General features: G+C 35.2%; 1 pseudogene; it reads left to right on the plus strand.

Moving 5' to 3' along the window:
- The first annotated feature begins 384 nt into the window (after nt 1–384).
- The window catches only part of LOC110198565 (cleavage and polyadenylation specificity factor subunit 6-like), a 41441-nt pseudogene continuing 23017 nt past the window's right edge, over nt 385–18808 (plus strand).

An 18808-nucleotide genomic window follows, 5' to 3' on the forward strand; every position in this document is an offset into this window, starting at 1 on the left:
AAATGAATTAGTCATTTAGTTATGGAACAAAGGGAGGGATTCTTTGGAGGACAGTGTTTCTGTTTTGATGAAACTTGTTTCAGAGTAAGGATAGAAGCCTCCTCATAGGAACATTACAAGGATCAAATAGTACAATAAATCTAAAGTACATTATCTGAAAAGGTGCAAATTTATCAATGTGTATATGAATTAATCAGGTAGCCAACCATAGAAGAGTTTTTATTCCATTTCAGCATTTTCATTGTAGTATCTGGGGGAAAAAACCAAATAAAACATAAAAGAGCATACTTTACCACTCCTCCTTCTACCTGTTCTAGATGCTAAAGTGACATGTGGGCTGCTGTAGACCAAGCTGCTGCAGGTGGCTGCAGCAGGCAAGGGAAAATGGTGGATGGTGTGGATCACATAGACATTTATGCAGATGTGGGTGAAAAGTTCAACCCAGGAGGCTGAATATGGTGGGCATGATCAGATAATTTGTATACTATTGTCATCTCTCCATCTGTGAATAATGGATATGCCCCAGAGGATTGTGATTACACGTATGCTTTCCCACCATCTGTTGGCAATGATATAGGTAAAGGATCAGCACTAAATGTTGTCTTTACATATATTGGAAAGAAAACTGCATTGTACATTGGAAATCTTACATGCTGGACAATTGATGAAGATTTAACTCAAGCAGTCCATTCTTTAGGAATAAATTATATTTCAGAGATTAAGTTTTTTGAAAACCATGCTAATGGCCAGTCAAAGGGGTTTGCCCTTGCTGGTGCTCGATCTGAAGGATCCTCAAAAAAGTTAATGCCTCTGTTACCTAAAAGAGAACTACATGGTCAGAATCCTGTTGTGACTGCTTGTAGTAAGCAGTTCCTGAACCAATTTGAAATGCAATCCAGAAAAACTATGTAGTCAGGACAAATGTCAGGGGAAGGCAAAGCTGGCCCTCCAGGAGGCAGTTAATATGCAGAATTTCCACAAAGTGGTAGGAGATGGGATCATTTTCCAGGATTGTTCCAGGTAGGGACAGATTTTCTGGACCAGCTGGACCAGGAGGGTCACCCCCACCTTTCCCAGGAAATTTGATCAAACATCTTATTAAAGGAACTTGGCCTTTGATCCTAGAAACTGGGATTCTATGATATATGAGGCACAGCATAGAGTAAATACCCATGTTTGGCCTAAAATCTGAACAAAGTCCACCACGTCCACCCATAGGTCCTCCAGGCCCTCCCAGTGCACCAGGCCCTATCCCTCCTGGTCAGGTTCTACCTCCTCCATTATCTGGGCCTCTTAATGGAGGAGGTTACCCTCCACCACCAGTTCTTTTTCCAGGACAGCCTTTTGGGCAGCCTCCATTGGGTCCAATTTCTTCTGGTCCTCCACCTAGTGTCAGGCTATGGCCCTTGTCCTGGTCCTCTACCTCCAAGCAATGAGCACCTCCACCTCCAAGCCCTTTTCTACTCACACACCTGGCCCTTTGAGGCCACCCCTCTCACTTACTTCTCTTCCATATCTTCCTGGACCACTTCCAGGTGTCCTTACTCCCTCACCAGCTCCACATACGAACCCAACTTTCCCCCACCAACCAACAGCAGCATACCAACATCAGATATCCAAGGTCTATCACCTACCAATCCATATGGCTGACCTCCCCATATGATAAGTGACTATGGGCCACCTGGAAGAGAAATGGATGCTACAAGAATGCCATTAAGTGAAGCAGAGTTTGGAGAAATCACGAATAGAAATGGCAATTTTGAGCAATGCCATTTCAAGAACTGTGTGCTGGTAATTATGGGAGTGCTATTGAGACACTGGTGACACTGGTGACTATTTCCTTAATTAAATAATCCAAAGTATCCGCTGATGATCATTGCAAAGTGCTTATTAGTTCCTTGTGGGATTGCCTTCATGGAATTCAGTCCAAATCTTATGGTTCTGGATCAAGATGTGAACAATGAAGAGAAAGAGACCACAGAAGATCCAGAGAAAAAAGACGATGTCACAAATCCCATAGCAGAAATTGTCATGATAATTGTTATAGAGAGAGAAGAAGAGAACGAGAAAGACATTGGGATCATGACAAAGACCATGACAGAGAAAATAATAGAGAGTGAGAGTATCACCACCATTAGAGAAGCTGAGGGAGGAGGAACATCTCCCAAGACAGGCAACATTTTTCATGGGGGAACATGATATGTGTCCAGCAGTTTGCTTCTTGTGATTGAATTGAACCTGTAAGGATTCATGCATAAAATGAAAAGGAACAGATATGAATGAAGAAGATCTGCATAAATGGTAACTGGTAGCTCTACTCTTACTTTTTATCTTGCTTAACTGTTTTATTTGAAAGAAACCCTAGTGATTTAAAGGTTATAGCTTTTGCAGCTTTGTTACTGGTTATATACATTTGTCCATATGATGTATAAGCAATTGGAAAAAAAAAGTTAAGTAAATGCTTGCTTTTATAGTAGCTTCTTCTTATTAAAATGTTTATATGATAATATCTGTAAACAGTACCATTTTGATTGCAACAGATTTAGTGTTATAATAACTATTTAATGGGGAAAAAAGAAAGTGACGTGTTATCATCTTCATAATCAAGATATAGGCTGTTTATCAGTGGCAGAAAGGATTATGGGGCATTCAAACAGTTGGGTTCACATTTTGTTACTTTTTCCCTTGATCTCTAGAGTTTTATATGTTTGAGAATAGACCAACCCCTAAAACACACCAGGTCCCCTAAAATCTTATATTGTGCCAAATGCATTCTAGGCTATCCCGTCATCACAGTCCTCTGTAATAAAGAGATTATAAGGGCTCAGACAATGGCCCAGTTGTTATGAGCCAAGTTTGCTACCCCAACCTTCCAGAGCAGCCAAAGAATGGAGACTGTCTCTTAGGGTTCACCATAATGGGATCTTATCTGTGGAACTGTGGTTTATATGGGGAAAGAGATACATGAATGAGGTTAAAGAGAAGGCAGAGATTTATAACTGAGATGTGGGGAGTTTGAATGATGGGGGTGAATTTAAGAATATCTCCAAATGAAACATTTTGAAAAGGAAGACTCCTTCTTTGTTCTTTCCAATCTATCCTTCACACAGCTGCCAACATAATATATTTTTTTGCCTAGGTAATGGAGTTAAGTGACTTGCCCAGGGTCACACAGATAGTAAGTGGATTTGAACTCAGGTCCTCCTGAATCCAGAGCCAGGACTCTATCCACTGCACCACCTAGCTGTCCCCCAAAATAATGCTCTTAAGCAGAAGTCTGATCACATCATTCTTTTACTTAAGAAACTTCAGGGTCAGGGGAAGAGGAGGAGCCAATGTTGTTGAGTATGTTGGGCATTATTCCCAAGTTCTACCAACATTACCCTCTAAACCACTTTAAAAAGCAACTCAAATCAAATTCTAATTGGCATAACCAACAAAAAAGTGAAAGTGAGTCATTTTTCTCAGACCAGTACAACTTAGGAGGCTATTAAAAAAAAAACAAAACAACACCCATAGACCCTAGAATATAGGTTGGCCAACCTTGGAGGAAATAGCAGCAGTGGCAGCAATGGTACAGGGAGTCCTCAGAGCCCATGGACCTAAGGGAATTAAACATCTGGTCAAAAGAGATCATAGAAGACCCCTCTATTAGCACTGAGTGCAGGACTGGGTACCATTTGGCAACTCCATTGACCATTGCCCAATTCTAGGTCACAGCTCCAAAGCAGAGAGGAATTGTGATCATGAAAAAGCAGGAATCCTACCTAGGTAAGGACCAGAGTACAGATCAGGAAGACACTGAACATAATTCTTTCTTGATCACACTACCTTGGAAGCAATGAAACTTATAGGCCAACAGAGCTAACTAGGAAAATAGCAGGACATATAAGTCTGAAAAGCCAGGACAGTGACCCCAGCCTCAGAGTTAAGCAGAATGCAACTCTAACATAAAGTCCAAACTCAAGAAATAGGCTGGAAAAATGAGCAAACAACAAAAAACCTGATCATAAAAATATACTGTGGTGATAGGGAAGCTAAAGACACAAATTCAGAAAATTGGAAACATCTACACACAAAGCTTCAAAGAAAAATGCATATTGGACACAAGCCTAACAATAATTCCTGGAAGAGCTAAAGAAAGAAATTTTAAAAAGCAAGAAAATAATTAAAAAAATAAAACAACAAATTAGCATGGCAGAGAAAAATGGGAAAAGAGATGAGATTAAGAAAATTATGAAAAGTGCATTAACAGCTTGATAAAAGAGGTACAAAACTATTGAAGAAAATGACTCCTTTAAAATTAGAATTAATTTTAAAAATGAAGTACAAAATCTCAATGAAGAAAATTATTGCTTAAAACTTAGAATTGGCTAAGTGAAAGTTAATGCTCTATTAGATATCAAGAAACAGCAAAACAAAAGATTGAAGAAATGGAAGAATATGTAAAAGATCTCATAGAAAAAAACAACTGAAAAAAAGATCAAGGAGAGATAAATTAAGAATTAATTATTGGATCACCTGAAATCCATTACTAAAAAAAGTGCCTACACATCATATTTCAAAAAATTATAAAGGAAAACTGTCTAGATATCTTAGAACCTGAACTCAAAATAGAAATTGAAAGAATCCACTGATCACCTCCTGAAAGAGATGAAAACTCCCAGGAATATCATAGTCAAATTCTCGAATTCTCGGATCGAAGAGAAAATACTAAAAGCAACCAGAAGTAAATAATTCAAATACTGTGGAGCCATACTCAGTATTACACAAGATTTAGCAACTTCCACATTAAAGGAGTGGAGAGCTTAGAATATGATATTCCGTAAGGTGAAGGAATGAGGATTACAACAAAGAATAAACTATTTAGTAAAACTGAGTATAATACCACAGAGGAAAAATGGATATTAATGAAATAGGTAACTTTCAAGCATTCCTGATAAAAATATCAGAACTGAATAGAAAATTTGATATTGAAACACAAGATTTGAGAAAAATAAAAATAAAAAAAGACATAAGTGAGAAATCATAAGGAACTTAGTAAGGTCAAACTGTTTATATGCCTAAATGAAAAGATGCTACATATAACCCCTAAGAACTTTATCATCATTACAGCATTTAGAAGAAGACTGCCTAGACAGAGGTTATAGATATGAGTCTATTAGATTGGTATAATTTCAAAATGAGGAGGGAGGAGTGAGAAGGGGTATGCACTGGGAGAAGGGGAAGGGAAAGGAAGAATGGAATATCTATCTATCTATCTATCTATCTATCTATCTATCTATCTATCTATCTATCTATCTATCTATCCATCCATCCATCTATCTATCTATCTATCTATCTATCTATCTATCTATCTATCTATCTATCTACTATCTATTTCTAAACCTCACATCAATAAAAGAGGGGGGAAAAGTAAAAGCAAATCAATGAATTGGGCAAAGTCCTAAAAATCAAAGGAGAGATTAATAGAAGTGAAAGTAAAAAAAAGGAACTAATAAATAAAACTACAATCTGGTTTTATGAAAAACCCAACAAAATAAATGATTGGTTAATTTATTTTTTAAAAGAAAGAAAACCAAATTACTGGTATCAAAACTGAAAAAAGTGAGTACACATTCAATGAAGATGAAATTAAAGTAATTATTAGGAGGTATTTTGCCCAATTATATGCCAATAAAACTAACAATCTAAATGAAATACATACATATTTACAAAAATATAAATTGCCTAGATTAATAGAAGAAATAGAATACTTAAATTACCCTCTTAGAAAAAGAATCTGAACAAGTAATAAAAGAGCTATAAATGAACTCCCTAAGAAAAAAAAATCCCCAGGACCAGATATATTTACAAGTAAATTCTACCAACATTTAAAGAATAATTAATTCAGATAATATCATGTAAAGTATTTGGGAAAAATAGATAAAGGAGTCCTACCAAATTATTTCTATGACCTAAATATGATTTTGATACCTAAACCAGGGAGAGCAAAAACAGAGAAAGAAAACTATATACTATTTTCCTAATGAATATTAATGCAAAAAATTTTAAATAAAATATGAGCACAGAGGTTATTATAATATACCACAAATATCATATACTGTGACCAGGTGGGATTTACACCAAGAATTCAAGGCTGGCTCAATATTAGGAAAACTGTAAGTATAATTTATCATACCAATGAAAAAACAGCAAAAATCTTATGCTTCTATCAATAGATTTAGATAAAGCTTTTAAGAAAACATAACACAGATTTCTATTAAAAATCCTAGAAAGCATGAGGATAATTAAAGTTCATCTTTTCACTTTTAAAAATATTTTTTCCAATTACATGTAAAAACTATTTTTAACATTTAAAAAAAAATTTTGATTTCCAAATTCTCTCCCTCCTCTTCTCCCCTTCTCCCCTTCTCCCTGTCTCTTTCATTAAGAAGGCAAGCAATTTTATGTAGTGCAGTCAGGCAAAATGTATTTCCATATTAGTCATGTTGTGAAAGAAAACACGACCAAAAAGCCCCCAAGAAAAATAAAGTAAAAAAAAAAAGCATGCTTCTATCTGCATTCAGATTCCATCAGTTTTTTCTCTGGAAGTGGATAGCATTTTTCATCGTAAGTCCCTCAGAATCGTCTTGGATCATTGTATTGATCAGAGTAACTAAGACCTTTACATTTGATCATTGTTGTAATATTGGTGTTACTGTATACAATGTTCTCCTTGTTCAGTTCACTGCACTTTACGTCAGGTCATGTAAGTCTTTCCAGGTTTACCTGAAAGCATCCTGATCATCATTTCTTACAACAAAATAGTATTCCATCACAATCATATGCCACAACTTGTTCAGCCATTCCCAATTGATGGACATCCCCTCAATTTGCCATAACAAAAAGAGCTGCTATAGATATTTTTGTACAAATAGGTATTTTTAAAAAATCTCTTAAGGATATAGACCTAGTAGTAGTATGCCCTTTGGTCATAGTTGCAAATTGTTCTCCAGAATGGTTGGATCAGTTCACAACTCCATTAATAGTGCATTAGTGTCCTAATTTTCACACATCCCTTCCAATATTTGTCATTTTCTTTTTTTGTCATATTAACCAAACTGATAGGTGTGAGGTAGTACCTTAGAGTTCTTTTAATATGCATTTCTCTAACAAATAGTAATACAGAGCATTTTTTCATATGACTATGGATTGCTTTGATTTTTTTCTTTGAAAAACTTCCTGTTCATATCCTTTGACCATCAATCAATTGGGAAATGACTTACATTCTTATAAGTTTGACTCCATTCTCTATATATTTGAGAAATGAGACCTTTATCAGAGAAACTTGCTGTAATTTTTTCACATTTATGATTACTGTATATTTCCCTCCATTCTATTTTCTTCCTGTTAATCCTTCTTTCTCTCTCCTTTCACCTTGTCCCTCCTCACCTTAGCATCCAAATTCACAAAGGAAACTTTATCTAAGCTACAGGAAGACATAGACAATAACATAATAGTGACAGGAGACTTTAAGATCCCTCTCTCAGTTTTGGATACATCTAACAGAGAGATGAACAAAAAGGAAAATGTGTTACTGAACAATTTGCTGGAGAAACTATAGCTAAAAGATTTATGGTGTCTTCTAAATGGACTGCAAAAGAACACACATATACCTCAGTACCATAAGGATCTTTTGCCCTCACTTTTATCAGCTACCGCTCTTTGTCTTATCAACTTCCCATTCTACTTGCTTATAAAGTAATATACATTTCTGTGACCAACTGAGTATGTATGTTATTCTGTCTTTCCTATTCTTATGAGAGTAAAGTTGAAGCATTGTCGGCCAATATGTACTATGTTGGGAAGAAGAAAGAATAACAAATTATTGTGTTTCATTCTAGACTCTGTACTTTAAGAGAGGCATTGACAAATCAAAGAGCATCCAGAAGATGATGCTGAGGCTGTACTATGGCACAAAGATACTGCAAACAAATGTAAAAATGATGAAGTAGAAGCAGACTATAACACAATAAAAATAGTTACTGATTCTGAGACCACAAACAAAAGATATAGACCCAGATGGAGACTTAATAATAAAATCCTACATAATGAGTGGGTTGAAGAACAAATTGTACAAATGATCAATAACTACATAAAAGAAAATAATAATATTGAAACAAAAATTCTGGGATGCAGCTAAAGCAGTCCTTAGGGCAGAAATCCTATCCTTACAAACATCTATAACAAAAAGAAAAAGAGAAGATTAATAAACTGAATATGCATTTTAAAAATTAGAAAGCCAACAAATAAAAGTTTTTAAATAAGCACAAAAAAGAGATATTAAAATCAGAGGGGAAATAGGTAAATTGGAATTAAAAACTTAGAATTGTTGAATAAAACTAAAAGCTGGTTCTTTGAAAATACTAATAAAATTGACAAACCCTTAACTAATCTGATTAAAAAGAAGAGAGCAGAACATCAAATCAATAAGACAGAAAGTGAGCAAGGTGAAATCACAGCAAAACTGGAAGAAAAAAAGAGAAATCAGAATATGTTATTCACAATTGAAGGCTGACAAAACTTAGAACACAAAAGAAGTAGAGGAATATCACCAAAAACATAAAAAACCCTCAAACTGTCAGAAGACCAGATAGACATCTTAAATAACCCAATCTCAGAAAAGGAAATAGATCTAGCTGTTAAGGAACTACCAAAGGAAAAAAAAAACTCCTGGTTCTGATGGATTCACAGGAGAGTTCTATCAAATTTTTAAGAACAATTAGTACCCATATTTCACAAATTATTCTCAAAATGGAGAAAGAAAACACTCTACATGAATTATTTTATGAGACAAATATAGTCCTAATACCTAAACCAGGGAAAGATAAAACAGTGGAAGAAAACTGTAGGCCAGTATCATTAAGGAAAATTGACTCAAAAATTTTTAACAAAATCCTGCCAGAGTACAGTGATTTATCCAAGAAATTAAATGGTCAGGGTGATTATTAAATTTATTAAAAGAAGTAGCATTATACCCCACACCCATCTCCCCCTTTCCAATTTTATACTCTGAAGTTTAAACCAGAAATAAATGATGAAGTTGCCTTAGTGACTCATGGGAAAGAGACTTTGCCAATGCAAGTCAACAATATTGAAAAGACGCTGAAAGAGAGAAAGGAAAGTTCATCAATGATTCCAGAATATTTCAGTCCTAGACCCTTCCCCCCTCTATCATCCCTCCCTGTCTCAGCATGTACTTATGGAAGACATCAGAAACAGATCTCCTTCTATGGTGGGAAATAAGACACTCAACAACATGTTTAATATTTATCTTTTCTTTTATCAAGCAGCTCATTCCCTCTCTCTCTCTCTCTCTCTCTCTCTCTCTCTCTCTCTCTCTCTCTCTTCTCTTCTCTCTCTCTCTCTCTCTCACACACACACACACACACACACACACACACACACGCACACACATCAAATCCCATATATTGAATTACTGGTGAAATGTTTCTAACTCTCAGCGCCGAGATCAGATGACAGAATGCATGGGGGGATTGCTTTTTAATCTTGGCTGGGAGAAGGAAATGAAAATGACTTGCAGGATTCTGACACGCTGATCAGAGATTTCTTTTTTTTTTGATCCCCCTCCCCTCAAAAAAATGGGAACTTGTCAGATGCCATTATGAAATCATATAGATCAGAATGAGTCTCAGTTTTTCTGTGAGTTGGAGAGCAATAAAGACTTATAACCACATTCCAAGTTATGTTTTGATTAGTGATGACTCTGTGCCCCCAAAGAATTTGTTCAACCTGAAGACTGATAAAGTTTTAGCCAATTTATCATCCTGAAAACGAGATGCTGAGCACTCATTTAGCCATAAAACACCATCATGATCTCTGACCCCTACCACATTGGGTTTGAATCTTCAGATGGGACAAACTCAGAGGGTAAATCCTTCAGCGGCAAAGAAACAGGAAGAATCCAGGATCATCTTCCATTTCTGGTTCCTATTTACTTGAGGGACAAAATACATTTTAATAAAGATCTCTGCCTGTGATGAACAACATTCAAGAATTCTTTATTGCCATTGCTTGCCCATCAAACAAATGAATTGCTGCTCTTCCTGATTTTTCACCAGGAGGCCTTTGACAGATATCGTATTGGGGACTCTCAGTTTAAAGTCTTACTTTGGTTGGAGAAGCTTCAACAAATGGGGGTAAGGTGAGGATTGTTCGCCTCCCTTAGGGGTGTGGGGACCAGAATTCTTCAAACCTTTTTGCTGGTGCCTTTTCTAATGAAGACAGATGCCATACCATGTCTGGTTTATCCAGATAGTCTAAAGTGTAACTCAACTCCCCAATTTATTAACAATAGTGATTCATTACTGTGACAATTGGAGAAAAACTGATTACCTAGAATTTCTGACGAGGTAATTCTGCCTCTCTCTAGCACCAGTAATGAATCACCATTTTCCCTCCCTCCGCTGACCTGATTTTCCAAATCATGTACCTACATAAGAGATTGTACAGAAGAATACATCTATTTATCTTGTAGGAGTTTTCTCCTTCTAAATTTGAGGGAGAAGACAAGCCTTGAACTGGGAGGGAAGATTCATGAATGTGAAGAGCAGTAGGTTCGCCAAAGTCCAAAAACCCCACTAGATAATTAATCTGAAGCTGCCATGATTCCTGTGGCAGTCACTCCCATCTCACTGGCTGGCTCTCAGGAATTAAGCCTGCGTGCACACAGGGAATCTAAATGAAAAATAAAAATCTGCTTCCGTTCATTGTAACATGATACCCAAGGCACAGTCTTCAAAGGCTAGGACATATTTCTCCTAATAACATTTTAAGCTTCATAACTTCCATCCCCATGTGATTTTATGTACCCATAATTGTTATCTTATGTAAATGATGCCATTTGGCCTCCCCTCAGTCTTCAAATCAATAGTCAGTTACTGGATTTCAAACCAAATTCTCTGTCTTTTTCTTTAGGTTCCTTGACATGAGAAATACATCCCAGAACTTAAATCAGTTTGTTCTAATTTGATTAACCATGCTGGGTCACCCCTGGGACTCATCTTGATATTATCTCCCCACACATACAAAGGGCCAACTAATCAGCAGGTGTTTCCTTTTACTCTGTCACCCTTTGCTACTGTCCAGTGAAAGCCCAGGCCATTCCTCTTAGAAATTCAGATACTTTGGCATCATTTCATGAACATACCTATCACACAATTCAATTTAATTCAATTCAGTCCAATTGAAGTCAATACTTAATTTATTAAGTGCCTACCAGTTGAGAAAAACAATGAAAGAGAGATAATTCAATGCCAGGAAAAGATCATGGTGGGTTAGTTAGGGAAGTTTTAATGAAGGAGGTTTTTCTTGAGCTGGACTTGGAAGGAAGTATAGGGTTTGGACAAATAAATCAGAGAAGGGAGGTTATTCTAGGCAGTAAGACGACATCAATAATGAGCAAGGCTGTTAAGTAGCTGTCACTGATCATGACCTATTTTTACAATGATATAATTTAAGAGATAATAGGCCACTCACTCTGAAAAATCCCTCTCCCTCTGCAGCCCCTTCTTTTGATTAATTAGTTTTTCCAGCACCTCCACAAAAAACGTATCCAAGACAGTCATATTCACTTCTTCATTCATCTCCAAGCTCCTGACTATCTGATCTTCTTTCTCCATCATAACCCTTCATAGATATGTTGATACATTTCCTTTTCCTCCCCCCTCTACTTTTCAGCTTATTTTTAAATGTGTTGTCTCCCTTCATTAGAAAGTAAGTTCCTTAAGGACAGGGACTGTCTTTCTTTTTGCTTTTATTTATATTCTCAGAGCTTATCACATTTCCTAGAACACAGTAAGTGCTTAATAAGTGCTTGATGATTTGACAACACTCTGAATAGTTAAAAAAAAGATGGTTAAATATAAAATGTAGATATTATTTTCTAGACATAGTGACCCTATAATGAGGCTTATAGAAAATGCAAGTTCATGTAATATTTAAGGCACTTCATTCTTAGCTACCTGTTTTGCTTCTTCTACTACTTTCATTTTCCCAACAGTGCCTAGTATTGTGTTGTCTGAAAAGTAGAAAGCATTATACAAATCAATCTTTTTGTTCTTTTCTAATAGTGGTTCAATAGTGTGTGTGTGGTATCAGTGTATCTGTGTGGTCTTCTATGAGCAGTCAGAGCCATGAACAATGGTGGCTGTCAATCAAACCAATGCTCTGCCCCATAGATACATCACCTCCAAGTCTGTTTTATCTAGAAATATGACTCATTCTGTTAACGGCTCATGTTCCCATCCTACTAACCACTCCTTCATATTCCTCTGTGTGCCATGTCAATCAAAACCTCAGAACAATCAGTTTAATTGGATTAGATAAAAATGTAATAAAATGAAAGCAAAAGACATGTGTATCTCAGAAGACACAACCATATTAATTTCCCCACTCCACCCCAGGATGACATAATATGCCTCTCACTGGATCTTGCTGCTAGGTGGGGAAAAAAAATAAGTACACGTATTTAATGCAAACCTCCCAGTGCTGGCTGGGTACAAAGAGAAATCACTCACAACAGTTAGCACTGGCCAGGGCCTAGAATTTTACTCCCAGCTCAAATGGCTCTGGAAATCTTAGCCACCACATCACCTGATTTTCCACAGTACTTGTTCATTAGCTTGATGGTATAGGTACAGGGGTGGGGAACCTGTAGCCTCAAGGCTGAATGTGGCCCTCCAGGTCCTCAAGTGTGGCCCTTTAACTGAATCCAAACTTCACAGAGCAAATCCCCTCAATAAAAGGATTTGTTCTGTAAAGCTTGGACTCAGTCAAAAGGCTGCACCCAAGGACCTAGAAGGCTACATGTGGCCTTGAGGTCACAGGTTTCCCATCCCTGCATAGGACCTTGCTTGACCCACTCTGACCACTGCTGATCATGCCAAAGTCTGGATCAAGTCAATTAAACCTTGTGGCTATAGAACAAACTACTGACTACCCCTATCCAGTTCTTGGGGAAAGGCTGTGCCCAAGGCAGTGAAATTCTGCTCTTTCTTTTCCCTCTGAACTTCACTTTCCAAGTCTATATGACCAGTTATGACTCTGTGCCTCCACTTGGATGTCCAGGGAGTAACTTTGTGGATTTATGTATGATTTGCCCCAAAGTCTTCTGGGAGTTGTAGTCCACTGGAAAAAGCAAGCAAATTCCAAAACACTTGCTTGCTATATCAAGAAGATATATTCCATGTCCTCAAGAAGCTAATCTTGGGAGGGGGTGAAGAATGAGACAGAAACATACGTGTTTGGGGCACATCACTCATTTGAATGGTTGATATGGAGGACAACCATGCCAACCTACATTTCCCTTGATGCCTCCTTCAGAGCCGGACTACTAGGTTGGACTTTGCAGTGGCAAGAGTTCTAGGTTTGAATTTCAGTTTTAGCAGTTGCTAGCTGTGTGAGTATAAGCAAGTTGATTTCTTCTTTGAATCTCAGTTTCCTCACCTTTAAATTGGTAATAATAATTCCTTCCTTACATTTATAGGATTATTGGAGAAAAAGCTGAAGAGAAAGATAAACAGAAGAGAGTTACAAAATATGATTTATAATTAGTTCATTCTAGTACTTTGATAGATCTATCATATCAATGTTGCCTTCCACATTCACTGGAGACCATTCACCAGTGCAGATCCTACTTTCTCATCTTGTGTAATTCTTGTCCAAGACGCTTAAAATCCATATATCCTCCAGTCAAATTATGCAACATGTTAGTTATCTTGTTTTTTTTTTTTAATAACTAACAGGTAAAAAATACAATACCGGGGCTCTCTATATATTTGCTCTTATGTCATTGGCATCTCATTTCATTTTTTGATGATCCATGTTTTCAAAGACGTTTCTGATGCTACTTCTAACATTATTGGCAATATGCTTTAGGCTACTTATATCTACCACGTGTTTCACTGTTTTCATTTTATTCTACTTTCATTTATTTAATTTTAATAAATTGATTACTTCCAAATGAACCATATCCTTCTCCCATTGTATATTGCCACAGAAAGAGTTAAAGAAAACTTTCTCATATTGCAGTTAGGATTGATAAGATATGTAATTTTCTATTCTCACAGTTAATTATTACTTTTTTGGTGAGGCAATCAGGTTGAAGTGACTTGCCCAGGGTCACATAGTTGGTAAGTGTCTGAGGCCGGATTTGAACTCAGGTCCTCCTGACTCCAGGGCTGGTGCTCTATCCACTATGCACCTAGCCACCTTTCAGTTTATTACTTCTTAACAGAAAGCAAGCATGGGTATTTTAATCACAACTATCTGGAATGAACATTGACAAGTTCACTTGAGGTGGAAGTGTCATCTTCTTTAAAGTTATTTTAGCTATTGTGTAAAGTGCTCTTTTGGCTTTGCTTTCTTTCCTATGCATTAGTTAATACAAATAAGTCATTCATAGACCATAGTTGTTGATGCAGTTCTTGTTTTTAAACATTCCCCAGTTGTTGAGGATCTAAATTGCTTTTGTTTTCCCTGATTTCAAATAGTGTTGATATGAATTTTTGCCTAAGTGTGGGGAATTTGTTTGCCACTGATGTTTTTGAGTTATAAATCTAGTTGTAGAATTTTTAGATTAAAGTGTATAAACAATTTAGTAACCTTTCTTGCTTCATTCCTAATTGTTTACTAGAATGGGTTACAAAATTTTACAGCTTCACCAAAAAGAGTTCCTGTCTTCTCTTTTACCAGCTTGCTAATCTGATGGGTGTGAGGTGATACTTCAGGATTGTTTAAATTTACTTTTCTCTTGTTATTCATGATTTGGATAATATTTTCATATGGCTTTGATATTTGCATTTCTTCCTTTGAAATATGGTTTGCTCATATTCTTTAACTGATTATACATTGGGGAATGACACTTGGGCTTAAAGAGTTTTGTCAATTGCCCAATGACTTTGAATGTCAAGCTTTTATCAGAGATGTCTGATGGAAATCAAATTCCTAAAACAAAATTTCTTATGTTTGCTGCTTTGATTTTGTTTATGTAAAATTTTTTATTTTGTGTTATAAAAATATTCTGTTTTGTCTTTTATTATCTTTTTCATTCCTTGCCTATTTAACTAAAAAATATGAAGAATATTTTGCTCTCTTCTCAATTTTTTTTTATAGTTTAGTACTTCATATTTAGGTGGTTTATGCTTTTAAATTTATTGTGGCCCATAATGTAAGTTGTTAGTCTAACCATATTCTTTACTAAACTATTTTCATTTTCCCAGTAATTCTAGTTCAGTAAAGAATAGTAGTTTGTGTTCTTGGGTTCTGTATATGTTAATTTCTAGGTATTGCTTAGCTAGTCTGTCCCAATAATTTCCCTTTATATTTTTAACCAGTAATTTTGATTATTTCTGCTTTGCAATAGAATTTAATATGTGGTAATCTTAACTTCCCTTTATTCCTACCTTCTTATATCATTCTCCTTGAAATTCTTGAATTTTTCTCTCCATCTTGTCCTCCCTCCCCTCATGTGAAATTTGCTATTATTTCATCTAGTTCTACATAATATTCCTTTGATAATTTTGCTGCAAAATAACTAACTAAATTTAAGTGATTTATGTGTGAATTTTTTATTATTGATATTGGCAAGGCCCATTCATAGACATTAAAATTTTGTCTTATTCCTTTAGGTTTTCCTTTATTTCTACAACTATTATTTTACAGTTGTATTGATATAAGACCTGAGTGTTTTAATAGCTTAATTCTGAAAATCTTTTATTCATTTTGTAGTTATTTTCAATTTATTTTGTCTTCCTGTATTTTGCTTCTGGCTTTTGCTTTTTTTGTTGTTGTTGTTCTCTAATTTTATTTTCCCCTCAATTACATGTTTAAAAAAAATCTTAATATGCATTTTTAAAAATTTGCAATTTCAGGGCAGCTAGGTGGCACAGTACATAGGGCTCTGGCCTTGGAGTCAGAAGTTCAAATCCAGCCTCAGACACATGACACTTAATAGCTGTGTGACCCTGGGCAAGTCACTTAATCCCGATTGCCTCACCCACCCCAAAAAAAAAAGCAAAAAGAAAAATTGGAATTCCAAATTTTCTGCTTCCCTCTAGTCCCTCCTCCTTTTTAAGAAGGCAAACAATTTGATATCAATTATATGTGTGAAGTAATCCTAAACAACTTTCTATATTAGTTATGTTGCAAACACAGACCAAAAAAAAAAAAAACAAACACAGGCCCCGCCCAAAAAAAACCAAGAAAATTTAAAAAAAAATAAAGAAAGTGGAAAAATTTTGCTTCAATCTGTATTCAAACTCCATTGGTTCTTTTTCTGGAGGTGGACAACATTTTTCATCATAAGTTCTACAGAATTGTTTTGGATCATTGTATTGCTGAAAATAGCTAAGACATTCACAATTGATCATTGTACAATATTGGTGTTATGTGTACAGTGTTCTAGTTCTGCTCATGTCACTTTGCATCAGTTCATATAAAACTTTCCAAGTTTTTTTCTGAAAGCTGCCTGCTCATTATTTCATATTGCCCAATAGTATTCCATCACAACCATATACCATTTGCTTAGCCATTCCCCAATTGATGGATATTTCCTAAATTTCCAATTCTTTGCTACCACAAAGAGATATGCTATAGATATTTTTTACATATAGATCCTTTTCTCTTTGATCTTTTTGGGATACAGACATAGTAGTGGTATTTCATAGTAGTGGGTCAAAGGGTATGCACAGTTTTATAGCCATTTGGTTGTAGTTTCAAATTGCTCTCCAGTATGGTTGGATCAGTTCACAATTTCACCAACAATGCATTAATGTCTCAATTTTTCCACATCCCTTCCAGTATTTGTCATTTTCCTTTTTGGTCATATTAGCCAATCTCATAGGTATGAGGTGGTACTTCAGTAATTTTAATTAACATTTCCCTAACCAATAGTGATTTAGAGCATTTTTTTTCATGTGACTATTGATAGCTTTGATTTCTTTTTCTGAAAACTGCTTGTTCCTGTCTTTTGCCCATTTATCAACTGGAAAATTGTTTGTATTGTTGTAAATTTGACTCAATTCTTTATCAGAGAAGCTTGCTATAAATCTTCCCCCAGTTTCCTGCTTTCTTCTAATCTTGGCTGCATTAGTTCTGTTTGTGCAAAACCTTTTTAAAATAACATAATCAAAATCAGCCATTTTACATCCTATAATGCTGTCTATCTCTCGTGTGACCACAAATTCTTTGCCTATCCATAGATGTGACAAGTAAAATTTTCCATGTTCCCCTAATTTGTTTATGATATCATCTTTTATGTCTAAATAATGTGCCCATTTTGACCTTTTTTTCTTATACAACATGAAATGTTGTTCTATACCTAGTTTCTGACAAACTGCTTTTCCAGATATTTTTGTCAGATAATGAGTTCTTGTCCCAAAAGCTTGGATCTTTGAGTTTACCAAACACTGGATTACTGTGGTCACAATACTGTGTATAATGTACCTAATCTATTGCACTGATCTACCATTCTATTTCTTAGCCAGTACCAGATTGTTTTTGATGATTACCACTTTGTAATATGGTTTGAGATCTACTACTGCTAGGCCACCTTTTTTCACCTTTTTTTATTTTTAATGATTACTATGATATTTTCTTCCTTTTGTTTTTCCAAATCAATTTTGTTATTATTTTTTCTAGCTCTATGAAATAATTTTTGTTAGTTTGATTGGTATGCTACTGAATTCTGGCTTTTGTTAGAAACATATAGAAATGTTATTTTTTACACTCATTTTTTATCCAGTTAACTTTGCTAACATTATTAATTGCATTGGTAGCTATTCTACTGATTCTCTAAGGTTTTCTAAGTAAACCATCATATTACTTTCAAGTAAGAAAAATATTGTCTCCCCTTTGCTGATGCTTATTCCTTTAATTTAGTTCTCCTTTATTATTGCTGTAGTCTCTACTTTTATGTTAAATAACAAAGGAGACTGGGGATACCCTTGCTTCACCTCTGAAGTAATTAGTAAAGTTTCCAATGATTCTCATTTCATATAAAACTAGTTCTTTTAGAGAAATACTTTTAATTTCTCATTACTTCTAGTGATTCCTTTTTAAAAAAACTCAAATGAGTACTATATTTTGTCGAAGGCTTTTCTTTACCTATTAATGTTCTCATGGCTTTTGTAATTTATGTGTTGAATTATGTTGTTTTCTAATGTTGAACTATCTGGTATAAATCCACACAGGTCATAACCAATGACATTTGGTTGTATTGCTGTAGCTTCTAAGCTAATATTTTTTTCAAATTTTTTGCATCAATATTTATTAGTAATGTTTGTCTTTAGATATTTTCTTTACTTGACTCTTTATTGGCTCAAGTAATAGTACCATATTTGTTCTATAAAAAGAGTTTATGGGTATATCTTAATTTTTTTAGAACATTTTATGTAACATAAGGAATTTTAAATGTTTGTTATTTGCAAACCTATTTGGCCAATTAATTATGCCTTATGTAATTTCTCTTTCTGAGACTTGATTGTTGAGTATCTCTATTTCCTATTTTCTTAATTTTTAAATTTTCTATTTTTATAAATATTTCTCTAGTTCCTTTACATTTTCAGTCTTGATAATATATTTTGGCACAGTGTTTTATGATATTTTTCTTCATTTCTTCTCTATTAATTGACAATTCATTATATTTTTTATTTTGGCAATTTGGCCACTCTCTGTCTCTTTGTCTTTTTCTCTGTTCCTTTCTTCCTCCATGCCCACGCTATATATGTCTTTAAAAACCACATGT

Source organism: Phascolarctos cinereus, unplaced genomic scaffold (assembly GCF_003287225.1).
Source record: "Phascolarctos cinereus isolate Bilbo 61053 unplaced genomic scaffold, phaCin_HiC Scaffold_726;HRSCAF=1367, whole genome shotgun sequence".
Lineage (NCBI taxonomy): Eukaryota > Metazoa > Chordata > Mammalia > Diprotodontia > Phascolarctidae > Phascolarctos > Phascolarctos cinereus.